Source organism: Orcinus orca, chromosome 10 (genome assembly GCF_937001465.1).
Source record: "Orcinus orca chromosome 10, mOrcOrc1.1, whole genome shotgun sequence".
Taxonomy (NCBI): Eukaryota; Metazoa; Chordata; class Mammalia; order Artiodactyla; family Delphinidae; genus Orcinus; species Orcinus orca.
Genome location: NC_064568.1, coordinates 91070749 through 91098313, shown reverse-complemented (window position 1 = coordinate 91098313; position 27565 = coordinate 91070749). Strand labels below are relative to the sequence as shown.

The following is a 27565-nucleotide window of genomic DNA, read 5'->3' as shown; positions in this document are numbered from 1 at the left end:
ACTGTCAAGCACTTACACCTGTGGATCTTCATTTGATGGATGAAGAATCTGAGAGAAAGTAACTTGACCAACACCTTGTAGCAAGTCAGAGCTTTATCTGGAGTTTACAATCAGGACTTCTTTCATCATATGATGTATATTTGATGGGAATATACATCATTTTCCAAAATACTCTTCCTCTGTTCCAGAAAAGGCTAGAAGAAAGGGGTAAACTTTCTTCCTTTCTCTTTCCTTCCCCCCTCCTTCCTCCCTCCCTCCTTCCTCCCTCCCTCCCTCCCTTCCTTCCTTCTTCTTTTCAGTCTTTATATCACTGGCAACAAACAAACTAAAAAACCCAGAACATTATCTTTGTGTCTCTGGACTATTTGCAACTCTCTGATACACCCTGACGACAATGCTCATTTTCCTTATCCTGGTCCAAAAACTCATCCTCAGAGCTGTTCACTACCACTGGGCATCTGCCTCTACAGAGAATGACCTCTCATCACAGTTACCCTTATCCCAAAGCACTACAGTAATTTCCACTTAGAACAGTGAATTATGACTTTGGTATTGTGACTCAAAGGCCAATACAGTTTTTGAACACAAGGCTGTTGCATGTAAGCTATTGGGTGAAAAGATACAAAGATGTAGAAATCAAAATTTTAGTTCATGAGGACAGCATGTATATAATAATACAAGGTAGTGTATAAGTAGTTGTCAGAGGAGAGGAATGAACAGGAAGGGAGAGATCAAGGTGTGATGAGGTGATGGAGAAGTCTTCCTGGAGGAAGGGAACTTTGAAAGGTGATTAGGATTTGAAAGCATAAGAAGGGTTAAGGAAGACTGATCTACATCTGGGAGAAGAGCATATCCAAAAGCACAGAGGAAAAATCCCTGCAAGGAATGCTATAGAAATTAAGAAAATAAACCTCACCAGAGTGAGAATCAATTTGGGCAGAAAGGAGAAATAAGTTCTTAAGTTAGGTCAGAAATTTGTACAATATGGAATGTTAAAAAACGGTGTAGGACAATTGGACTTCATCCAGATGGCAGTGAAGAAACTCTGGGGATTTGAAATAAGGGGCCATGATGAAACGGTTGTTTAAGAAAGACTAAAAGGTCAAAGGAGATGGATATTTGAGGCAGAAAAATTTATCAGGAATTATTTCAGTTTTCCAGGAGGAGATATTGAGTATCTGAAAAAGCAAAAGGAATGGAAGAGGTTAAAGAAACACCACAACAAAAAAACCCCAGCACAGTTGGACCTAAAACAGTAGGAAGAAACATCACTTGGAGTTAATGGCTGAAGAATTATGGCTGTGGATCTCAAATCCGAGCATGAATCAGAATCTTCTGCTGGGCTTGTTAAAACCCAGATTTCTGGTCCCAATGCAGAGTTCAGGGGCCAAGAAGTCCTCTCAGTTCCATAGAAGGCAGGATTATGTGTCTAACAATGTCAAGCACCACACTGCATTTCCTGTGATTAGAGTAGATGTATAGTAAAGTCAGGGGATATTGTATTCACACTTATTAAATCTCACATGTCATTTGAACATATAATACTGTAAACATATTTCTTTTCCCAAACACCAACTGCTGCACCCACAGTCTCTTTCTGAGGTCAGAGCAGCGATTTAACCATCCCATTGCCCAGCAGTGATGTACTATGTACTTTCCAAAATTAACCAAAATGAGAACTCCTGGGGTACATAACTCAGCTGTCTCCTTCCAACATGTGCATGGTTTCCTTAATCTCCTATAATGCTCTTTGGACCCGTAGTCATGCAAATAGCACCAGCGAACAGCTGCATTCTGCAAGCCAGATGGTCACATGTGGGAACAGAGATGGGATGGAGACAACAGAAGTGATAGCCTATAAAGTAGGTTAGCACTACTGAAATTCTACTTTTGTCTATTAATACCAAGTAAAAGGTTAATTATTTCCATCCGTGTTCACTTAATGGAGAGAATTAATCTTGAAGGCATAGTAAGAAATTTTCAGCAAAATTTCACCACTGCTTATTCCAAAATAGTACAGAAGGGTGACTGAGTGTGTGCTAGAAAGCTTAATGGAAACAATGAAGAGGCTTACGTAAAACTCTGTTTGCTCAACATGAAAGACTAAGTTTGTAGGTGTTTGGGAGGAGAGTAAAGAAAGAATATGCTCCGTCTTCTTTCTCAGTATTGAACCCTGATGTAACCAAAGAGAGTCGTTTGGTTCATTGTTCTCTGAAATCCAAAATATTTGAAATTAAGATATAAACTCCTTTCCTCTGTGCACAGCATGAATCATGTTTAACATGGGTTATTTAAAGATCTTGTGTACACTCATATTATGTATGTATACTCAAGATATCCGATATTTAAAATAATCCATGCTCCTTTAATAAAATGTAACATTATATATTATTCTTTTTCCCATAATATTCAAAGTTCTTTTTAAGCACTATTATTAGTCTTGGAATGTCATATGTTTAATTATTTCTCTATGGAAAGTCATATATATTGATACTAAATTTTGGTGCCACTAATAATGACGTGATAAACTTATTTCCTATTTTTGGATTCTTACTAAGTTCTTGTGCTCTGATGAGGACATAAATTTAGCTAGCAACTAATCAGAGCTAGGAATTTGATTGATTTTATAGAGGACAGACAAGCCAAGGATTCATTCATTCAAGTATTTTTTTAATAACTGCTCTTTTTAGGCATGGTTCTAATGGGGATACATCAGTGGACAAAACTTCTGACTATCCCTGGCTTCATGTAACTTGGGTCCCAGCATCCTCATTTATTAAGATAGAGAAAAGAAGAATAGAAACAATGTTTTGTAAGGTTTTTTTTTTTTGAGGGGAAAGTGGGAAGAAGTTGAGTATAATTCTGCTATGAACATGTTGGGTTTGAGGTACCAGTGAGGTATCTGAGTAGAGATTTATTGAAGGAGCACAAGAAAAAGTCTGGGCTGGAGACATTGATTTGGGCCTCATCAGCATACAGGTGGGAGTTAACACCATGGAGTGGATATAATTACCCAGAGCAAAAGGCTGACTGAGAATTACTGATAGTGTAAGACTTACACCTAAGGAACTCCAGCATTTTAGAAAGAGGATATGGAAAGAGAAAAGTAGGAAAGAAACCTCTTAAAATTGTAGAGCCATGGAGCCAAGGGGAGTATATTGCCAGAAAAAGGAAATAGACAATGATAATCCTTCTGAGAAATCAAAGACTGAAAAATGCACATTGCTTTTGAAAACATGAAGTTCATTACTAACACATATTAGAAATACAACCCCACTCTGAGGCTCCACACTTCTTTGATCTTATTTCCATTGTCCCCACTTCATCTTAGCTACTCCCTTCTGTGGCCACACCTCATAATTTGTTATGACTTGTTACTGTGTTACTCCTGAAATGATAAACTCAGTCAATACACTGTGACTGTAAACATCATTTCTCCCATCTCATGCAATCAAATGTTTCCACTGCACTAAACTATTTGATATTAAGCCCTTCTATAAATTGACTCCTTTTCTTTCTATCCATTACTCCTTTCCATTCCACAGTTGAACACTCTCCCAAGAACCTTGAACTACTTAGACCTAGGAAAAGAGGAACATTTTGGAGACACTGGTCATGTGACAATGTACCTCTACGTGAACCAATGGAAATGTTAGACTCAAAATGAAAGCACGGTGCCACCTCTTCTTACAAGCTTTTTTTTAACAAGTGAGGGATGAGTTCTAGCAATCTCCTTAACTGCAAAACACATCAGGAGGCACATTTGTGGTTCCATAGTAGAAGGTATAACACTTCCAAATTAATTTAACTAAATTTTTAAATTAATTTAAAAACCTTCAAGCCCTTTGTGATATCCATGAAAAAAAAACCCACCCACTTGCCTAAAATTGCCTCTTATCCAATAAATCCATTTAGACAGCTCCTAGAGAGAGGTGAGATCTGAACCCATGGAAGCCAGAGTGGTTGGGATAGATGGCTGTTGTTTTAGTTTGAGTTCCACCCAAATCTTGAGATAGGGATTCAAGTCTAATTGGCTTTTTTTTTTTTTAAAAGAAGATGTTGGGGGTAGAGTTTAATTAATTAATTAATTAATTTTTGCTGTGTTGGGTCTTCGTTTCTGTGCAAGGGCTTTCTCTAGTTGTAGCAAGCGGGGGCCACTCTTCATCGCAGTGCACAGGCCTCCCACTATCGCAGCCTCTCTTGTTGCGGAGCACAGGCTCCAGACGCGCAGGCTCAGTAGTTGTGGCTCACGGGCCCAGCTGCTCTGCGGCATGTGGGATCTCCCAGACCAGGGCTCGAACCCATGTCCCCTGCATTAGCAGGCAGATTCTCATCAACTGTGCCACCAGGGAAGCCCCTAAGTGGCTTTTTGGGTGTGATACCAGGAAATAACAATTGGGGGGAAAAGGGGTGAGACAGAGAAAGGAAAGCAGCCAGTAAAGGATATGTTATTTTATCAGTGAACCCATTGAATAACTGGAACTTAATCCTACTGGGAAACTCAGGGATTCAGCATAGACCCTAGACATCAGCGTAGACTCTGATGACTCAGAGTTATCCCCACTTTCCCCTTGCCCCCAGAAGAAGCTGGAGTATTTACATTGATACGTGCTAATAATAATCCTCAGCTAGCATTGCCCCCAGGTGGTAATGAGCAGGAATGGGAAGGGAGAGGGGAGCCAGACAAAGCCTCAGGAAGGACATTAGACATCATGCGTTACAGTGAGAAGTCAGCCTCTGCTCCAGCCCATCCAGAGGTCTAACATTTTAATCTCCAAGGTATAGGATTCTGTACAATTGTATAGGCTTCTATTTTGGGAAAGTATTCTGTTTAAAAATTATTTGGATTTGAAGAGTTCAGGATTAATGACGTTGAAATTGTTCCCATTTATGTTAATCAGTAGACCCCTTTTCTGCTGAATTTCATTCAAATAAACCAGTACAGGGACTGCTGGTTTTATCTGCCAGTATGACGCAGTAGAAAGAGATGGCTGCACACAAGCAGATGGTTGAATAAGATCTAATATTAGAGTTTGATCTTGTTCCCATAATTTTGTTGTCCTTGCCTGCTACCTTAATCAACATAGGCTAGCTTTATTCCAGCATAAAAATTAACTCCCAAATCCCAATGACTTAACACACCAAAGGGTTATTTTTCAATCACAACATGTCCATCATGGCACCACAAGTTTCTCTGCTCAGCATATTCAAGGACTCAGACTGACAAGGGGTCCATAACCTTATAGCTGCACCCTGTGCAAGAGGCAGCTTCTTTTGTCACAGTAGCAAGGGAAGAAACTATGAAGAATCACACATGAGTTTCCTTTGTCTCAACTCAGAGGTGATGAATCATTTCTGCCCATGTTAGCCAGATCATTCACATTGCAATACTTAACTCAAGGGGCTGAGGTATGTAAGGGAGCAAAGAATACGTGATGATCATTATTGTTTTTTCCATGCCTACTAAAGACACCTTACAGATCATCTGGGCCAGGGGTTTTCCAACTGTGCATTTCAGGACCTCTACTGCTCCCAGCATCCATAAGGAACTCTTGAAGGTGAAACAGTTATTCTCCCCACGCTCCCATGTTAGCCAGAAAAGCTTTTCTTCAATATTTTCTCCATCTTGATGCTTCTTGTAAGATTTTATTTGAAGAAAGGATTCTGCAACTTTAAAAATAGTTGGAATATGACAAATGTGATCCAACTTTTTCATTTTAAAGGTAAGAAAAATCAAGCCCCAATGATAGTTTCCAAAGAGATGCAGCTGGTTAGTGGAAGGTCTTGAACCCTTCTAAGACACCATACAGTTTGACATCATGCCCTGATAGACTCCTCATTGTTGGGAAAACCTTTTCCCTAAGATGTTTGTCAGGAATATCTGGAAAAACTTAAGCCAGAAGTAATTTGAGAAAAGGATAAATGAAAGAATAAAAAAAAATCAGTAGAGGCAGATAGAAAAAAGTAAAGTGAGAGAGCTAGAGAGAGAGGTGCAGGAGGTGTGAAGAGTCTGTGAGCCCAAATGAGAGAGCCACTCAGTCTAGACTCCAGATGGAGTGCATGGCTTCAGTGAGTTCAGTACTGGTCTCTGCAAATACTTGAGCCAGATGTCATGGCTGAGCTACAAACCCTTGGAGGCGTGACGGAATTGGCTGTTGTTCTGTCCAGTGTTTTCTTCTTAGTGTGTGACTGATCACTCTGCTGGCTGCTCTACGGTTATGACACCAGATAAGGGGACACCTTCTTTTAATACTGAAGTCAGATTTTTGGCAAACCGCAAAGAAGTAAAATCCTTTTGAGGATCCAAAGGTAGGTTGGTAGACCTCAGACTAGTAGGTGGGACCACCTTCCCAAATGGAGATCAATCTGACCCCAAGAGAGGGAAAACTGTGGAGAGACACAGAATAAATAAAACAAAAAGAGGCTACTGCTTGTTAGCAGCAGGATCTTGGTTAAATTGCCTTATCTTTCTGGGACTACGTTTTCTCTGGAGGATTTTATTAGATGGTCTCTAAGTTCCATTTGAACATTGACACCCCATAATCCTATGAAATGGCATAATGAAGGAAGGATAAATAAGAAAGCCGTGTCCCTACCAAGCTGATAGGATAAAACAGCAAAATGCAAACGTTCTGCTTTGTTAAATAAACAAGGTAAATGCTTGTATTTGCTCCCTGCAGTTGAGCAACTTGCAGAATCTGGCAGTGAGCTTTACACATGGGAACTAAGGTGGAACAGCTCTGAGGACAAGGAATCATTCTAGAAAAAGGAAAATTTGAAAGGGCCAGCCCAAGGCAATAATTCAGAAGTCAACAGACTTTGTGTTTCTTATTCTCCTAACACTCTTCCATTCTTTAAACCAATACTTAGTATCTGCTACATGCTATGGCCTAGGAATTTGATGGCAAGGAAAGTAGTCTTTACCTTCATATACAAATAATGGTGGATGCAGACAATTTAACAAAGTTTAATGCAATAAGGATAATCATAGCGGAAGAGATATTGGTGATGGGGATGGGAGAGACATTCAGACCAGACTTGAAAAACCAGAAATCATGGAGGAAGTGCATTTTAAGCTGAGTCCTGACAGAAAGATAAGAAAGGGATAGTCAGACAAAGAAATGGAGAAGGAAATTTCTAGAAACCACTTGAGGCATGTTCAGGAAACTGAAAATAATGCATTATGACTCTGTCACTTATTGCCTAGTTGAGCATGAGCATGTTACTTAAGCTCTCTGAGCTTCAATGTTCTCATCTGAAAAATGGAACAGTAACAGGATGCAAAGATGGTTGTTCTTAACATTAAATGAGATAGTTTAATATATCTGTCACCTACTATATAGCCTGACATATAGGAGGTGATAAGGAGGTACTCAATAAATGATAGCAAATTATAATATTACAGTGCAGGACTTGGAAAGGACAACACAGGAGTCAGACTTGCCCAAGTTTCTGGCTTTGGAAATTCAATCTGGACATACTGTTGGAGGCATATATACAATCAGCAGGTGGAGTGTCTGGTTGGTAGTTTAATATACATATATCTGGAGTAAAGGAGTGAGATCTGGGGAAGATATACTTTCAGATTCACACAAATATGATACTAAAATAATGCCCTGTCTTCTCTTTTCATCGTCCCATGTTGTCCTTCTGAAAAACTCCTTTTCTTCAGTCCATATTTCTATCACCCATAGCTGTCAAATCCTAGATTATTAGCTGATAAGGAATTGTATTTTAATAGTGAGGGACTGGAAATGTTAAGAAAACTGAAATTCTTTCAAGACTCTAAGAAACAAAGCACCAGTGGACAAGTTTGTGAAATCTGACCATCAGCTAAGGTTGAACTATTGGGCCAAGTTGAACAGGCTACACAGATAGCCATAGGCTTTTTTTTCCCCTATGCATATAGTATTTTCTGAAAAGAAAATAGCGGTGGGTTAAATAAGAGGCATCAGACATATCTGCTGAACTGAATACTTAAGATTTTCTTGACATTCCCTTCTATCCCATAAATCAAATTAGCTACAAAACATCATCAATGTAGCAAATCTGCCTGCCCCTTCTTTCTGTTTTGCATTTCAAATTAATATCAGATGAAACAATGCCTTTCAGAGCATTTTCCAGATCAAAAGCAGACACATAATCACATGACAAAATTGGCATTTAAAGAGGAAAAAAACCCAACATTATTTAACATAAAACTTATTGAAAAATTCAAAGGCTGCCAACTGGACAGGAAATTAAGGTAGGGTCTCTGAAAAGACTCTGCTCCTCAATAGTAGGGAACAGCAGGAGGCTTGGCTGTGGTTCTCTACATGTTTTCAATGTGAAGTCCTTGTTTAGTGAGGCTATAAACTGTCCTAGATATTATCTCCTTCCCTCCCACTGAATATAAAACTCTATCAAGCCTCTGCTCTAGAATTAAATTCTCATCCTAGTAGGGCTTTTTCTGTTGCCTTCTATCACTTCAGAACTTTTGGAACACCAATTTCTGGTTTGCAATCTACCTTCATTTAGCCCCTGAGTTCTCTGTCCTCGGTGCTCTGAAAGCAGTGGCTGGAGAAAGCTCAGGCTTAGAGAAAAAATTTTTTTCTCAAATGGGGCTCGGGGTGAGAGATGCAAGGCTCTCTGAGGAGTATTTAATTAATAAGTGTTTATTCATCATAAATCTGATATGTAACCAGCACTCTAAGTGAACTCCCCCACTGCTCACAAAGTAACACTTACATTGAAGCTGCAGCTGCTATTTATGCTTTAAAAAGCACAAGATTTTCTGTTAGAAAAGTGGAACATGTATCCTGGTTCTATCTTTAATACCTGTTTGAAACTGGGCAAGTCATTATCAATAGCTTGAAATTCAGTTCTACCCTCGAAAAAAATGGAGCGCCAGATTTTCTCTCTGTATCATTTTATTCATACCTTTATTTCATAAATTTTCACCTTTAATTGTAATCATTATTTGCATGTAACTTAGATCATGGACTACATCTTAGTCACTTCTGTATTCCCAGGATTTAGAACACTGCACATTGTAGATGTTCCGTGAGGTTTTGTAAAAGGAATTAAAAATATCCCTGCCTCACAGAGTTGTCAAATACATTAAAAGCAAGCTCAGTTGCTGGAATGTGCACCTGCTTTCTCCTTCAAACACTTAGAAATACAGGATATAACAAAATGATGCTTTTAGTATAACAAAGCTCAAAATAGAGGAACGGAAAATCCTCAAGCTGTTAAATAGGGAAATCAAAGCCAGAGTTTGAACTTGGCTAATGCTAAGGACACCTAAGGGACATTAAATGAGAACATACATCAAACAGCTAACTAAAAAGGGTTATAATGCCCAGGCTGGAGAAAATAAATGTGGCCTTGAACCCATGAAAGGTGAAGACCTATAACTGAAACCTCTCTGTAAAGATGGGTCCCTGGAAGAGTTGCTCCTTCTATTTGGAAACTAGACTAGAAAAAGTACACCTTGAGATTGTGGTGGAAAAAAGGGTCTGAATTTCTGCTACCAATTCAAGAATCACAAGTGATAAATTAATGCATAAAAATTGATCTTAAATTGAAGATATCCCAGACACCATAAGAGAAAAAAATATAACTCTCCTATGAGGACACAACCCAGGGTGAATGAGGCTACCACAGAAGAACAAGCTCCATGGAAGATAAGTTTAAAAAATCAGTCACCCAAGGAAATGGTCAGCCATGAAAAAGAGTCAGCAAAAACAAAAAGGAAAATTAGAACTTCTGATAATAGGATATCTAAAATAGATGACACAGTAAGTACACTGAACATGATAAAGGGACAAAAGAGAACATAAAAACCATAATAAAAATATGATTCCATTGGGAAAGCAGATTTGTAAAATATCCAAGTAGAAATATTAGTCATTGAAATAAAACTCAACACGCAGGTTAAACAGCTGGGAAAAACACAATTGCAGAGAGAGTTAGAGGGATGGATGATAGATATGAGGAAATTACACAGAATACTACAGCAAATAATAAGAATGATAGCAAAGAGTGGTCAACATTTATAGATGACAAAATGAGAATGATCAAAATACAAATGGTAGGCTTTCCAGAAAAATAAGTTGGATAGAATAAGACATGAAGCACTATTCAAAATAATGATGGCTGAGATTTTTCTGGCATTGAAGAAAGTAATGAGTTCTCAGATTGAAGAAGCACACTGAGAAAGGTTAAAAAACAATTCTGCATCTAAACATATGTGATGACACTCAAGGAACTGAAATCTTACAAAATCTTAAAAGCAACCAGAGAGATGAAGCAGATTACTTACAACAAAAAAAAATTAGTAACAAAGAAGTCAAAAGACAAAGAAATGAGACTTCCCAAAGGACTGAGAGAAAATAACTATGAACTTAAAATTTCCAAACTATTCCAAAACATAAAAGTGAGATAATGATAATTTTAGAAAAAAAATACTGGGAGAATTTACCATTCACAAACCCTTGCTGTAAAAACTGCAGAAGAATGAACATCAGTAGGAGAGGAATTCAACCTGAAGGAAGAAACAAAAGTTCAAGAATCAAGTGATTATGAAGCAAAAGTGAGCAAAGAAACTGATGGGTAAAACTAAGGAAGTATCAGTTCCAAACAGTCAATAATAAAAATAAATAAATTGGTGGTGTTTGTGAACAAAGTAGAAATAAACACAAATTAGTAATAACAAAATGGAAATTTTAAAGTATTTTTAGGTCCTTATTTTTGTGAGAGTATAGTAGAGAAATTGCCTAACTTTAGGCATTGTTGAATTAAGAATGCCATAAGAAAATAGAAATCAAGTCAATAAATGTATACATTTCAATCTGGATATAAAGAGAAAAAAGGAAGGGAGGGAGGGAGGAAGAGAGAGGAAAGAGTTAAGTTTGGTCAATCCAATATAAGATAGGAAAGGAGAAGAGTAAAGCAAAGAAAAGCATAGTTGCAGAAACAAACAAAAAAAGATTCCAAATGTATAAGTAATCTCAATAAAAGTGGAGAGATTTAAATTGCCTCTTATTTTTTCTCAGTGACCAAAATATAGAATGAAATCTAGCTGTATGTTATTTATGAGATATCCAAATTGTAAGTACACAAAAGGCTTGAAAATTAGAGGATGAAAAATATATCTGACAGAATAATGTCAAAAATAAAGCTTGTTTAGCTATGGTAATAGCAGATAAAATAGAATTCCAGGGAAAAGTTATTAAAGACAAAAAAGGATCATTAAGGGCAAAGAGGATTATTATAATAATAGAAGGAAATAGTAAGATTTACATAGCTATGCTAAACTATTTTGGCAGTTACTTTAATTTTAGTTACATAATTGTATGTTATATAAACATATAGATTGACAGAATTGCAATAAGAAACTGAAAAAAGCAAAGTTAAAAATGTTGACCAAACTCACAAAAACCAAATCACCAAGCAAATAAAACTTTAAAAGTCTTAGATAGGGCTTCCCTGGTGGCGCAGTGGTTGGGCGTCCGCTTGCTGATGCAGGGGACACGGGTTCGTGCCCCGGTCCGGGTAGATCCCATATGCCGCGGAGCGGCTGGGCCCGTGAGCCATGGCCGCTGAGCCTGCGCGTCCGGAGCCTGTGCCCCACAACGGGAGAGGCCACAACAGTGAGAGGCCCGCGTACCGCAAAAAAAAAAGTCTTAGATAAAGCATATAAAAGAAAAAAGTCAGAATATATAAAATTTGAACAACAAAATTAACTATGTGTAATAGACGTATATTGAACTCTATAATCAACGATTAGAGACTATACGATCTTACCAACCACACAATGAACATTTTTAAATTGATCATTTTTAAATTGACCATCTATTGGGTCACAAAAGACTCAAGAACTAACAACAACAAAAATTTTATAAGGAAGACTATGCTTTCCAATTTTAAAGCAAGAAAACTGTTAGTCAATTATGAAAGATAATCATAAAGTTACAAATTTGAAAACTCAGAAATTCATACTTAAATAATCCTTGGGTCAAAGAAATGGTAATTGAACATGCAAAGTATTTAGAACTAAACAATGAAATATCACATAGCCAAACTTTGTAATGCAGCTAAAATATTATTGGCATGTAAATTTATGGCTGACCTGTATAAATTTATGTAAATGGGTTCCAATGCCCTCTGGCTTCATAATGGAGCTACAGCAGGGGACCAGACTGAGTTAGGAAATTGATGTTAAGAGATTATTCTTCTGGCATTCAGTCCAAGAGGTAGGCTGGCTATATCCCACAAGTTTACTACGCCTCTCAAAGGAGGAGACTCTACTTAACTCTCTCTTCTTCTGGGTCCCAGTAAGTGTTCCCTCCCCTTATTTCTATGGAACTGGAGGTTAACTACGCAGCTGCTATTAGTCCTGGGTTACTTTGCTGTCTCTTGTGGTTTCCCTTATACCCATATCTTTGTAAACAGTCCTGTTGTAAATAAACCCTCCTCAAATTATACTGTTTTGAGAGTGCCATCTGTTTCCTGTTGAACCATGACTGAATCAGTGATACAGATTTAATTTAGAAGACCTGTGTACTCTTGGAGATAGGGAGAGAGGAAGGTAAGGGCAGAAATGGTGTTGCTTTCCTGATATAACTACAATCTGGACATCGGTGCCAACTGGATCTGGCACATGCTCCATTGCTGCCCTTTCTTTCACAGGGCATATTTATGGATTCTTCAGAAACTCCCCAACCCTGGATATCTCTCACCTGTAGTTACCTTGGCACGATCATGGCACCTCTCCTGCTGGCCCCATTTGGTCAGCTTTGACTCCCCCGTTAGATGCTGTGCTTCTGACAGATGGACAGCACCTCTGTTCTTCAGGTGAATTGTGAGAAAGGGGAGAGGAAACATAGTCGGATGTGTGAAGAGGTAGTATTTCAACTGAGTGTGTAAGATTTTATTTCTACATTAAAAAAGAAAGGTCTTTGTCAAAGTCACAAAACATTAGCATTAATACTTACCTGTATTAATATTAACCTGTGTTGAATTTGGGTGGTGAGTACAGTGATGTTATATTATTTTCTGTATGTTTGAAAATATTTAATACTTAGGAAAATAATTTTTCAAGAGTAAAGTGACAAGGTATGTAAGAATCTCTCACACAGGATCTGACACACAGGCATTTAGCACATTTCTGGGACATCCTATTCCCACGCAATCCCACAGCTCCACTTCTATGGCCATGCTGATTTCAGATTGCAGTACATTCTGCCCATTGCATCCCAAAGTTCCCATGCCAATTTGCCAAACGAGATCTTTCCAAGTTTTTTGTGATAGGGTTAGGTTGGGGAGGAAGGACAGGAAGGTGAAAAAGGATTACACGATTTCTTTGAACCACAGATTCTTTTCCCCCAATTATTTATTTATTAACATCTTTATTGGAGTAGCTTTACAATGTTGTGTTCGTTTCTGCTGTATAACAAACGGAATCAGCTATACGTATACACATATCCCCATACTTCCTCCCTCTTGCGTCTCCCTCCCACCCTCCTTATCCCACCCCTCTAGGTGGTCATAAAGCACCAAGCTGATCTCCCTGTGCTATGTGGCTGCTTCCCACTAGTTATCTATTTTACATTTGATAGTGTATATATGTCCATGCCACTCTCTCACTTTGTCCCAGCATACCCTTCCCTGTCCCCGTGTCCTCAAGTCCATTCTCTATGTCTGTGTCTTTATTCCTGTCCTACCCCTAGGTTCTTCAGAACCTTTTTTTTTTTTTAGATTCCATATATATGTGTTAGCATACAGTATTTGTTTTTCTCTTTCTGACTTACTTCACTCTGTATGACAGTCTCTAGGTCCATCCACCTCACTACAAATTTCGTTTCTTTTTATGGCTGAGTAATATTCCATTCTATATGTGTGTCACATCTTCTTTATCCATTCATCTGTCTATGGACACTTAGGTTGCTTCCATGTCCTGGCTATTGTAAATAGAGCTGCAATGAACATTGTGGTACATGACTCTTTTTGAATTATGGTTTTCTCAGGGTATATGCCTAGTAGTGGGATTGCTGGGTCATATGATAGTTCTATTTTTAGTTTTTCAAGGAACCTCCATCCTATTCTCCATAGTGGCTTTATCAATTTACATTCCCAACAACAGTGCAAGAGGGTTCCCTTTTCTCCACATGCTCTCCAGCATTTATTGTTTGTAGATTTTTTGATGATGGCTATTCTGACTGGTGTGAGGTGATATCTCACTGCAGTTTTGATTTCCATTTCTCTAATGATTAGTGATGTTGAGCATCCTTTCATGTGTTTGATGGCAATCTGTATACCTTCTTTGGAGAAATTTCTGTTTAGGTCTGCTGCCCATTTTTGGATTGGGTAGTTTGTTTTTTTGGTGTTGAGCTGCATAAGCTCTTTCTAAATTTTGGAGACTAATCCTTTGTCAGTTGCTTCATTTGCAAATACTTTCTCCCATTCTGAGGGTTGGCTGTTCATCTTGTTTAGGCTTCCTTTGCTGTGCAAAAGCTTTTAAGTTTCTTTAGGTTCCATTTGTTTATTTTCGTTTTTATATCCATTTCTCTAGTTCAGTCAAAAAGGATCTTGCTGTGATTTATGTCATAGAGTGTTCTGGCTATGTTTTGCTCTAAGAGTTTTATACTGTCTGGCCTTACATTTAGGTCTTTAATCCATTTTGACTTTATTTTTGTGTATGGTGTTAGGGAGTGTTCTAATTTCATTCTTTCACATGTAGCTGTCTAGTTTTCCCAGTATCACTTATTGAAGAGGCTGTCTTTTCTCCATTGTAAATTTTTGCCTCCTTTATCAAAGATAAGGTGACCATATGTGTGTGGGTTTATCTCTGGGCTTTCTATCCTGTTCCGTTGATCTATATTTCTGTTATTGTGCCAGTACTGTACCTTTGTAGTATAGTCTGAAGTCAGGGAGCCTGATTCCTCCAGTTCCATTTTTCTTTCTCAAGATTGCTTTGGCTGTTCGGGGTCCTTTGTGTTTCCAGAGAAATTGTGAAATTTTTTGTCCTAGTTCTGTAAAAAATGCCATTAGTAGTTTGATAGGGATTGCACTGAATCTGTAGATTGCTTTGGGTAGTATAGTCATTTTCACAGTGTTGATTCTTCCAATCCAAGAACATGGTATATCTCTCCATCTGTTTGTTTCATCTTTAATTTCCTTCATCAGTGTCTTATAGTTTTCTGCATACAGGTCTTTTGTCTCCTTAGGTAGGTTTATTCCTAGGTATTTTCTTTTTGTTGCACTGGTAAATGGGAGTGTTTCCTTAATTTCTCTTCCGAATTTTTCATCATTAGTGTATGGGAATGCAAAAGATTTCTGTGCATTAATTTTGTATCCTGCTACTTTACCAAATTCATTGATTAGCTCTAGTAGTTTTCTGGTAGCATCTTTAGGACTCTCTATGTATAGTTTCATGTCATCTGCAAACAGTGACAGATTTACTTCTTTTCTGATTTGGATTTCTTTTATTTCTTTTTCTTCTCTAATTGCTGTGGCTAAAACTTCTAAAACAATGTTGAATAACAGTGGTGAGAGTGGGCAACCTCGTCTTGTTCCTGGTCTTAGAGGAAATGGTTTCAGTTTTTTGCCATTGAGAACTTTGTTGGCTGTGGGTTTGTCATATATGGCCTTTATTATGTTGAGGTAAGTTCCCTACTTTCTGAAGGGTTTTTATCATAAATCGTAGTTGAATTTTGTCAAAAGCTTTTTCTGCATCTATTGAGATGATCATATGGTTTTTCTCCTTCAATTTATTAATATGGTTTATCACATTGATTGATTTGCATATTTTGAAGAATCCTTGCATTCCTGGGATAAACCCCATTTTATCATGGTGTATGATCCTTTTAATGTGCTGTAGGATTCTGTTTGCTAGTATTTTGTTGAGGAGTTTTGCATCTATGTTCATCAGTGATATTGGCCTGTAGTTTTCTCTTTCTGTGAAATCTTTGTCTGGTTTTGGTATCAAGGAGATAGTGGTCTCATAGAATGAGTTTGGGAGTGTTCCTCCCTCTGCTATATTTGGGAAAAGTTGAGAAGGATAGGTGTTAGCTCTTCTCTAAATGTTTGATAGACTTCGCCTGTGAAGCCATCTGGTCCTGGGCTTTTGTTTGTTGGAAGATTTTTCATCACAGTTTCAATCTGAGTGCTTGTGATTGGTCTGTTTATATTTTCTATTTCTTCCTGGTTCAGTCTCGGAAGGTTGTGATTTTGTAAGAATTTGTCCATTTCTTCCAGGTTGTCCATTTTACTGGCATATGGTTGCTTGTAGTAATCTCTCATGATCCTTGGTATTTCTTCAGTGTCAGTTGTTACTTCTTTTTCATTTCTAATTCTGTTGATTTGAGTCTTCTCCCTTTTTTTTTCATGAGTCTGGCTAATAGTTTATCAATTTTATCTTCTCAAAGAACCAGCTTTTAGTTTTATTGATCTTTGCTATTATTTCCTTCATTTCTTTTTTATTTATTTCTGATCTGATCTTTATGATTTCTTTCCTTCTGCTAACTTTGGGGTTTCCTTGTTCTTTCTCTAATTGCTTTAGGTGTAAGGTTAGGTTGTTTATTTGAAATGTTTCTTGTTTCTTAAGGTAGGATTGTACTGCTATAAACTTCCCTCTTAAAACTGCTTTTGCTGCATCCCATAGGTTTTGGGTTGTCGTGTTTCCATTGTCATTTGTTTCTAGGTATTTTTTGATTTCCTCTTTGATTTCTTCAGTGATCTCTTGGTTATTAAGTAGTGTATTGTTTGGCCTCCATGTGTTTGTATTTTTTACAGACGTTTTCCTGTAATTGTTATCTAGTCTCTTAGTGTTGTTGTTGGAAAACATACTTGATATGATTTCAATTTTCTTAAATTTACCAAGGCTTGATTTGTAACCCAAGATACGATATATCCTGGAGAATGTTCCATGAGCACTTGAGAAGAAAGTGTATTCTGTTGGTTTTGGATGGAATGTCCTATAAATATCAATTAAGTCCACCTTATTTAATGTACCATTTAAAGCTCGTGTTTCCTTGTTTATTTTCATTTTGGATGATCTGTCCATTGGTGAAAGTAGGGTTTTAAAAGTCCCCTACTATGATTGTGTTACTGTCGATTTCCCCTTTTATGGCTGTTATAATTTGCGTTATATATTGAGATGCTCCTATGTGGGGTGCATAAATATTTACAATTGTTATATCTTCTTGGATTGTTCCCTTGGTCATTATGTAGTGTCCTTCTTTGTCTCCTGCGATAGTCCTTATTTTAAAGTCTGTTTTGTCTGATATAAGAATTGCTACTCCAGTTTTCTTTTGATTTCCATTTGCATGGAATACCTTTTTCCATCCCCTCACTTGCCATCTGTGTCCCTAGGTCTGAAGTGGTTCTCTTGTAGACAGCATATATACGGCTCTTGTTTTTGTATCCATTCAGCCAGTCTGTGTCTTTGGGTTGGAGCATTAATCCATTTACATTTAAGGTAATTATCGATATGTATGTTACTACTATTTTCTTAATTGTTTTGGGTTTGTTATTGTAGGTCTTTTCCTTCTCTTGTGTTTCCTGCCTAGAGAAGTTTCTTTAGCATTTGTTGTAAAGCTGGTTTGGTGGTGCTGAATTCTCTTAGCTTTTGCTTGTCTGTAAAGCAAAAATTAATTTTGCTTAATTTCTGTTGAATCGGAATGAGATCCTTGCTGGGTAGAGTTATCTTTGTTGTAGTTTTTTCTCTTTCATTCCTTTAAATATGTCCTAACACTCTCTTCTGGCTTGCAGAGTTTCTGTTGAGAAATCAGTTGTTAACCTTATGGGGATTCCCTTATATGTTATTTGTTGCTTTTCCCTTGTTGCTTTTAATATTTTTTCTTTGTTTTTAATTTGTGATTGATTAATATGTGTCTTGGCATTTCCTCCTTGGAGTTATGCTGTATGGGATTCTCTGTGCTTCCTGGACTTGATTCACTATTTCCTTTCCCATATTAGGGAAATTTTCAACTATCATCTCTTCAAATATTTTCTCAGTCCCCTTCTTTTTCCCTTCTTCATCTGGGACCCCTATAATTCAAATGTTGGTGCATTTAATGTTGTCCCAGAGGTCTCTGATACTGTCCTCAATTCTTTTCATTCTTTTTTCTTTATTCTGCTCTGTGGTAGTTATTTCTGCTGTTTTATCTTCCAGGTCACTTATCCATTCTTCTGCCTCATTACTCTGCTATTGATTCCTTCTAGAGAATTTTTAATTTGATTCATTGGGTTGTTCATCATTGTTTGTTTGCTCTTTAGTTCTTCTATGTCCTTGTTAAATGTTTCTTTTATTTTCTCCATTCTATTTCCAAGATTTGGGATCCTCTTTACTATCATTACTGTAATTCTTTTTCAGGTAGACTGCCCATTTCCTCTTCAGTTGTTTGATCTGGTTGGGTTTTTTCTTTCCTCCTTCATCTGCTGTGTATTTCTCTGTCTTCTCATTTTGCTTAACTTGCTGTGTTTGGGGTCTCCTTTTTGCAGGCTGCAGATTTGTAGTTCCCAGTTTTTTTTGGTGTCTGCCCCCAGTGGGTAAGGTTGGTTCAGTGGGTTGTGTGGGCTTCCTGGTTGAGGGGACTGGTGCCTGTGTTCTGGTGGATGAGGCTGGGTCTTGTCTTTCTGGTGGGCAGAATCATGCCTGGTGGTGTGTTTTGGGGTGTCTGTGAACTTATTATTATTTTAGGCAGCCTCTCTGCTAATGGGTGGGGTTGTTTTCCTGTCTTGCTAGTTGTTTGGCATGGGGTGTCCAGCAGTGTAGCTTGCTTGTCCTTGAGTGGAGCTGGGTCTTAGCATTGAGATGGAGATCTCTGGGAGAGCTTTCACTGTTTGGTAATACATTGTGCCGGGAGGTCTCTGGTGGACCAGTGTCGTGAATTTGGCTCTCCCACTTAAGAGGCTCAGGCCTGACACCCAGCCAGTTCACTAAGACCCTGTCAGCCACAAGGCTCAGAGGAAAAGGGAGAAGAAAAAAATATATATAAAATACATAAAGTTATTAAAATAAAAATATTATTAAATATAAAAGTTTAAAAAAATAAAGAAGAGAGCAACCAAACCAATAAACAAATCCATTAATGTAACAAGCCCTAAAAACTATAAAAACAACAAAACAAAAAAACGGACAGACAGAACCCTAGGATAAATGATAAAAGCAAAGCTATACAGACAAAATCACACAAAGAAGAATGCACATACACACTCAGAAAAAGAGAAACAGGAGAAATATATATATATATATATATATATATATATAAAGGAAGAAAGCAACCAAATCAATAAACAAATCTACCAATGATAATAAGTTCCAAACACTAAAGTAAGATAAACATAAAACCAGAAACAAATTAAATGCAGAGAGCAAACCCCAAGTCTACAGTTGCTCCCAAATTCCACCACCTCAATTTGGGATGATTCGTTGTCTATTCAGGTATTCCACACATGCAGGGTACATCAAGTTGATTGTGGAGATTTAATCCGCTGCTCCTAAGGCTGCTGGGAGAGATTTCCCTTTCTCTTCTTTGTTCGCACAGCTCCTGGGGTTCAGCTTTGGATTTGGCCCCGCCTCTGCGTGTAGGTCGCCTGAGGGCATCTGTTCTTCGCTCAGACAGCACTGGGTTAAAGTAGCAGCTTATTAGGGGGTCTCTTACTCAGGCCGGGGGTGGGGGCAGGGAGGGAGGGATACGGAATGCAGGGCGAGTCTGTGGCAGCAGAGGCCAGCATCACGTTGCAACAGCCTGAGGCGCACTGTGTGTTCTCTTGGGGAAGTTGTCCCTGGATCATTTTACGCTGGCAGTGGCGGGCGGCACAGGCTCCCAGGTGGGCAGTGTGGATAGTTACCTGTAATTGCACACAGGATTCTTGGTGGCGGCAGCAGCAGCCTTAGCATCCCATGCCCGTCTCTGGGGTCCACGCTGATAGCCACGGCTCGCGCCCATCTCTGGAGCTCGTTTAGGTGGCGCTCTGAATCCCCTCTCCTCACGCACCCCAAAACAATGGTCTCTTGCCTCTTAGGCAGGTCCAGGCTTTTTCCCAGACTCCCTCACGGCTAGCTGTGGCGCACTAGCCCCCTTCAGGCTGTGTTCACGCAGCCAACCCCAGTCTTCTCCCGGGGATCTGACCTCCAAAACCCGAGCCTCAGCTCCCAGCCCCTGGCGGGGAGAGCAGACAAGCCTCTTGGGCTGGTGAGTGCTGGTCAGCACCCATCCTCTGTGCAGGAATCTCTCCACTTTGCCCTCAGCAGCCCTGCTGCTGCGCTCTCCTCTGTGGCTCCAAAGCTTCCCCCCACCCACCCCCAGTCTCCACCAGTGAAGAGGCTTCCTAGTTTGTAGAAACTTTTCCTCCTTCACAGCTCCCTCCCAGAGGTGCAGGTCCCATTCTTTTGTCTGTGTTTTTCCTTCTTTCTTTTGCGCTACCCAGGTACATGGGGATTTTCTTGCCTTTTGGGAAGTCTGAGGTATTCTGCCAGCATTCAGTAGGTGTTCTGTAGGAGTTGTTCCACGTGTAGATGTATTTCTGATATATTTGTGGGGAGGAAGGTGATCTCCACGTGTTACTCCTAGGCCATCTTGAAGGTCCTCCTGAACCACAGATTTAAACACTCTCCAATCCCATAAGCATGTTTCCAGCTGCAGCTGCTTCTCTCTTCTGATTTTTTTCCTTAATTGGATCATCTTCACCAGAGCAGCCATTGCTTCTCTTTGGGGAACTCAGCTGCTCTTTATTTCCTTATCTCTACAAAACCACCCCACTTCTCTGTAATTTGGGAGACCTAGGAGCAGTGGGAGGTACAAGGTTTGCCTTGAGGACCCAGTAACAGAACATAGAGGATTTACTGGGCATGTTCAAAGGTTGAATACAAGGCCCCTATCAGTATTTAAACAAGAAAGCCTGGTAACACTTTTTAAAAATATAATTAGCTCCAAATTTCTTCTGCATTAAAGAGATGGTCATGAACTTGAATCACACCTTTAAACATGGCATCCACACCTGGCCTGTGCCATTGGCAGACTCCACGATTTTCCTTTATCAACCAGGATCTATTTGTTTGTATGTATTTGTATACAGTTGTATGGTATACAGCAGAACAGAATGTTCAAGCTGTTTTAATTTAGTGATAAAGAAATTGAAGTTTCATCATTTGTTAGTGGCAGACTTAGGTTTCTCTCTGACTGCAAGTGCAGTGCTTTTGCCATTGTTGGATAGGTAGATAACTGTAAAAGCATGTAAGGATTTTCTCAGTTCATAAGTATAATACTCTTTTTTTTTTTTTTTTTTTTGCGGTACGCGGGCCTCTCACTGTTGTGGCCTCTCCCGTTGCGGAGCACAGGCTCCGGACGCGCAGGCTCAGCAGCCATGGCTCACAGGCCTAGCCGCTCTGTGGCATGTGGGATCTTCCCGGACCAGGGCACAAACCTGTGTCCCCTGCTTCGGCAGGCGGACTCCCAACCACTGTGCCACCAGGGAAGCCCCTATAATACCCTTTTAAATTAAGTCTGGGAAATGAGAAATTACTCACCCAAGTTATACATTTACTAATGTATCAAAAATTGCTGAGGACCTATTATATACCAGGCATTCGTGTCCATATGGGTCATACAGCTCTGTAAATGAGCCATGGTACATCTTTCCAAGATACATGGGCTTAAACAGCAGAAGTGGTTATTTTAGGTACTGCCTATAAATTTAACTTAATACATTTACTTTTTATGAGCACATCATAATGTTCTCCCACCCTCTTGGAGGACAACGTTTGTTGAAAATCTTGGTACTCTGATGCTATCCAGGACACTTTTCAGTTGATATTCTGATAGTAAATTCTTGAAGAGTTGGCCTTGGTTTCTAAAGTCCTTCTGCTAAAGTGGTCAAATACTTTCCTGCATCCAGGTTTGGCATTTTTGAAAACCATCCCTGTGTGTCACCCTTTCTAGTCACCCTTAGTTACCCTTAGTTAGAGCATCAAAAGTAAGATGGTGCCTGATAGCAGTGTGCTGACCATTACGTAGAGAAGTAATGTTTTCAATCAGTCACCATTCCTTCCTAATGATGTACTGAAGTAGGGATGAAACAACAAAACAAAAAATAAACAAAAAAAATTATTGTATATCCCTAGCAGAGGCACCTGGCTAATCTGAGGCTAATCATGAACAAATTTATGTGTAAAGACAAGAGCAGAAAGGAGAATCAGAAACTAAAGCAGGAAGATGCCGAATAAGGAACACAAGCCTTTCCTCTACCTCTGGGAGAAACACTCGTCTACCACTTGCCCTCAAAACTCTCCCATATTAAGTGGCTTCTCTTTGCGTAACACGTTTACTTTCCAAGGCACTTGCCAGCATATTGTTGCCATCTGGTCCTCCAGAAGTCACATAGCATTGGCCAAGAAACTGAGGCTTGCCAAAGACATGTAAGTCTCAGTGATAAGTCCCAGAAGCTTTTAGAACAAGGCAGGTAGAAGGTGAGAAAGTTTGGAAGGAAAGTGAAAGGAAAGACGAGAGTCGTCCTACTCTTGGTACAGTGCTGTTTGCATGGAGCCATAATATTCCAGTTTTGGCCTAGGCTGTGGCATGAGGCAGATGCAGTTGATTCTGGAAAGTAATTCTGAAGACTGAATGAGAAGTATTGGATTACTAATGATTACCTAAGGTAGTCATGAGAAGTAATAAAATTTGGCCCTGATAATGACTCAGAAAATATTCAAGTGCATTGCTTCCATTGATTAATCAACTGGGAGCTGCTTTTTGAAATGGCTCTAATGAGATGAACTTCTCAGGCATTGGAACTTCCCAATAGACTGGCCAAAGCATAAAGTTTTCAATTTTTTTACTTTACTAAGCATTCAATCTCTGTGTCCTAAAAAAAAATACTCCCCAAGAGCCCATCTTGCTCAGATTTCTGGCCGTTAGATCCACAGACTTTGATTATTTGTCCAGAAAGTCTCTGGGGCTTTCCTGGACTTCAAACCCTTAAAGTCAAGCCATATTCTAGGACATTCTGACTCTTCCCTATTACTAGTTTCGTATCTCCCATATCTCCCCTAGCCCTCATACCCTGATGCCAACTGTGGCGATTAATACCCTGTGAGTCATGGTAAATGGCCCAGTCAACGCTTTCTGCCTGGACTGTAGACTCTAAACGACCCCTCTTCCTTGGGAACTTTTGGTGAGGACTCCCAGAGAAAAGAGGAAGGGGATTAAAAGGTATCACTGTTCAACCAGGACCTGGATTAGATACTTTTTACATTTGATCCTATCAACAGTTGCTGAGTTGCCTGTTTATAGTATTTTGCATATGAGGAGTCTAAGCTTCAGATTGGTTAGTAACTTGTCCTGTCACACAGCTAATCATCCTAGGTGGGCTGGCCTCACAAAGGTCAAACCATTGCAGTTTGATCATATAAACATAATTTAATCACAAACAACTATTTCATACCCACAGGTGCTTTAAGTTTTGGCAGAAGTATAACGGCAGAAAGGTAGGATTCTTTCACGTCTTCGGGTTAGAATGAACACATAATGACGTTTATATGAACAAATTGATCTCAGAAGCCTCACCTTTCATTTCAATGCTAACTTCAACCTTCTTTTCCTAAGAGTTCCTGGATTCAGTGCCCTCTGACCCACCTTACTTAGTACTTAGATTAATATGATCAGAACTCTGAGGTTTTACTTTAGTTACAATAAATTTCCCCCTGCCTTGACACATTTTTATATTTCTCCTAAATAGAATTTTACTAAGGATTTTGAGATAACAATGTAACCTATACATTTTCAGATCCTCTCAAGGCTTTTAAATATTTTTAAATGATGAATATATTGGCTTACGCCCCTATCCCATGTAAAATGGGAAACCCAGCATCTTATCCACTATTGTTAAGGATTCTTTAGGGAACAATATTTCTCCTAATTACTTGGCTTTATATCCTGCTTCTGTTCTCAGTCTCCACACTCAATATCTTGAATGTACTCTTTCTTTCAACATTCTATCTTATCACTGGAAAAGCCAGGATGGCTTCAATTCCCAGAGTACCACTGGCCTAAAGGTAAGTGTACAGCAGATATCACTGAAGGCCTGGGGCTACACCGTGCTGTTATAGTGCAGAACAATTATGAAAGCTACTTGTCCTTTTTTAACTTTGCCAATCCCACCCTCTTGCCTCTAGAAAATGTCCCCTATTGTCCTCATCTTCTTGGATTCAGTGTCCACCATGGTGTTGGGCTCCCCCTTCCCTCCTATGAGTTTCTGCTCTCCTATTTTTCTGATGGTGATTTTCCCACGACCAAAATGTCCCCGTTTACATTAATGTAGAGAGCCCTTGTGCTCTGTCCTTAAAGAATCCAGAAACACATTTCAAGTATCATATGGTTTGTCAGATGACATAAATAACTAAGACATGACTATTTAAATAGGTAGATATCACAGCGTAAAATAAACTCTGTTACCAGAAAGAGTTAAGAAGTTATATATCATGAATAATCAAATATCTGATAAAGGCAATTCCCAAATGTAACATATATGGATGAACATCTTTTTAAAATATTAGAGTATGACTAAAATACAGTTTCTACTAAAATTACACTGAATAGAATCTGTTTATTCTTGAAAAGCTAGGGAATATTTTGGCATTGTGTACTACACTTTTGTTTTATATATGTTGGGCTTTGTACTAGAAGAGTACAAAGAAGTGTTAACTAATAACTATGTTAAGATGTTAAAGCTCTGATAACAGAAAATGTACAAAGCAGCTGATAAATTTGTGGCTTAAGATGTGTATGCAAATGTCCACCGATGACAATCAGCCTATAACTGAATAGTTGCAACGCTAGATAGCTGGATAGACAGTCGAAGATCCACACAATGTTGCCTGCACATTGGTAGCTAAGTCCATGAAGCATTTGCCATGGGCTTTAGTACAAGGACTGACCTTAGAATGCCAGGGAATGTGGACATTAGCTGGGGAGGAGCCGTTAACCCTGCATAATGAATTCTCAGGCAAAATATGTGGCAAAGACTATCCCCACACTGTACAATAAGGTCACCACAGGCTTTATAGCACGCTTGACTTTTTGAAGTTTCTTTTGAAAAATAAAGCCCTGATACCACATTTAAAATTGAACAGGGCCAAGCTTTGCATGGACTTTTTTTCCCTTCCCAAATGAAGCCCCTTCCCACAGTTGTTACTATTTCTCCTTCCACATTTATTTTTGTTATATTGTATTGTTTCAAATCATTTCAAAATGTTTTTAATGTGATATATCTTATTAAAAAATAGTTCTGAATTCACAAGCAATCCCTACGGCATGTCCTTGGCATTGGCTGTAAAATTCCAAAGTACCTAATTTATGTGGTTGATTGATTTTTCAATGTTTTAAAGGGTACCAAGCCCAACAGCATATAATTTTTCTCTTACCAAATGGAATATGAATGAATAAAAGATAATTGCATTTTTTGTATTCAGCCTGCTGTCTTTGTGAACTTTTCTTTCCTACAGTTCTGAAGTGAATGAGAAAGCATGTTTTTCTTTTTATAGCCATAACAGCTCACCCTGTTACTCCTCAAGAAGGTTCATGTGTGTCCAGCCCTGAACTCTGCTGTTGTGTTACCTCAACCAGGATGCTGCAAATTACCTGTGATACAGTGAACACAGCCCAGACTAGGGAGGGACGGGGGCTTATATGGACCTTTCCTGTTTGGTCCAGGAGAAAAGCCTTCCTCTAAATCCTTTTCTGGTTGGAAGATACATCTCCATTCTCTTTAAGTTTGCAGACCTAAAGCACAATGCAAAGAGATTAAATTTCATTTTCCCAAGGAAGCAGGTGGATACAGCCTGTAACTTAGATAATGGCTTGTATAGCATGGCCTTGAAGAAGCAACTCTTTTCTTATCTCCTCTTCTTTCACTTCCATCAGTCTTCAGTGTGGTTAACAGTATGGGACTGGCCAAACGAATTGCATTCCCTTATCTTGCTGACCACAGCAATCGCTCTTTGTAATCCCAGAAGAAGAGTGTCAGGTGGTTATGAAGGGGCTAGAAGGCTGAAGGACAGGAGAGAGCGCTGCTAAAACTCCCTTCACCAGCACTAATATCCCGCACTCTAGTGCCTACCATGCACAAAGCTGTCCTTTCCACAGCTCTGGAAATCCATTACGTAAGAAGAAAGTAGGACAAAGACTGAATTTTAAGAGCACTTTCTAGAGATGATACTAAACGCTTCATTTATCTTTGAAACCTAGAAAGAACTTCAACGAATTATTTGCAATTTTTCATTGTGTTAGTCTGTTTTGGAGGGGAATGGTGATGGTCAGGGCAAAATAATTCTCTTTGTAAATCTATTTCAGGTTTCATACCTGATTATAAACACCTTCTTAAATTTGGCTTGTTACATATATAAAATCAAAACAAAATGTGAAGTTTTCATTCCAAGAATAATAAATTGGTTGGTTTTCATTTCTGTAAACTTAAAAGAAAAGCACACTAGGGTGAAGTTAAGGGAAATGATCCTCTTATTTGTTTTTGCCATAGGTCTTTGTAAGCTTCCAGAAGGAAAATCAATCATGAAGTATAGACTGAGTGCCTACAATGTGAACTGTTACACCAGCAGTCTCCAACGTAACCTTCAGGGCTCCCAAATTTTCTACAGGATTAACCTTCAAGGCTCAGCACCTCCCACAAGGTCTTCATGCAGATCAACCCGTGACCTCTAGCTTTGTGACAGGACTATATTTATGTGGCCTTTTCAAACTTTATTGCATTACAACTATGGGAAAATACAGCTGCATGAAAAGGTTTGGCTATGTTAGATTTGACCCAATGCTGGAAGCCAGAAGCACTTTGTCAGTGGTCATGTCAAAACAACAGCAGTAGAATATATCTGAGAAAGCATCTGGCTAATGTGTTTATGTAGTGAACTGAGCATAAGGTGAGGACAACTTCCTAGAGTAAAGAACTACTCAGAGTGTATTCATTATCTCCAGTAAGTATCAGCACAACAAAGCATATTCCTCAGAGTGCCATTCTAAATTTCACCAGAAATCATTTTTTATGATTTCCCCCACCATACACACTTCATGTACTAGAGTGAATGAATAGATTTGTTAGGGAGAATTTTTCATGTTGGGTTCAAAGACTTGTTGAAGAAAGATACTTTATAATTAGAGTTCATGGTTTGCACCTGAAATAACTGCATGGCTCATTCTATTTTGTCTTTGTATTTCAAAGAGTCAGGCGCCCACAGATGGGAGAACAGGATCCAGGGCAATGATGGTGTTCTGAGTGTAGTAATGCAGAAATCCCTTATATTGACCCACTATGAAAGGATGATCCAATGTCATAAAATGTCAGGGAATAAAAACCATGGAAAGAAATTCAGGAACTTGGCAAAAGTACAATGCAAATGAGCATGGCTCCAATAATTACTACCCTCGCCCACAAATGTTGCACTGATGAGTCAACCAACTTCAGCATTCTCTCCAACACCCACAAGTATGAGAGATCCATTCTGAGAAGATACCCTTATCTGGGATTTCCTTCCTCCTCCTAGGAAGTAGTGGCAGTAGCTGCTAGGGAG

The 27565-nt window shown here is 38.9% G+C and overlaps 2 long non-coding RNA genes across 3 annotated transcripts in view; one reads left to right on the top strand and one right to left on the bottom strand.

The window, feature by feature from the left end:
- The window catches only part of LOC125965693 (uncharacterized), a 146569-nt gene that overhangs the window by 103294 nt on the left and 15710 nt on the right, over nt 1–27565 (top strand). The window lies entirely within an intron of this gene.
- Nucleotides 34–25744, bottom strand: LOC125965683 (uncharacterized). Of its 2 annotated transcripts, none has more exons than XR_007479911.1 (3): nt 25626–25744; nt 12723–12831; nt 34–179 (listed from the first exon to the last, which is right to left on the bottom strand). It is a non-coding gene; the product is annotated as an uncharacterized LOC125965683 (long non-coding RNA). The 2 variants fall into 2 exon arrangements; XR_007479910.1 differs by lacking the exon at nt 34–179 and adding an exon at nt 8157–10525 and having other exon boundaries at nt 12733–12831.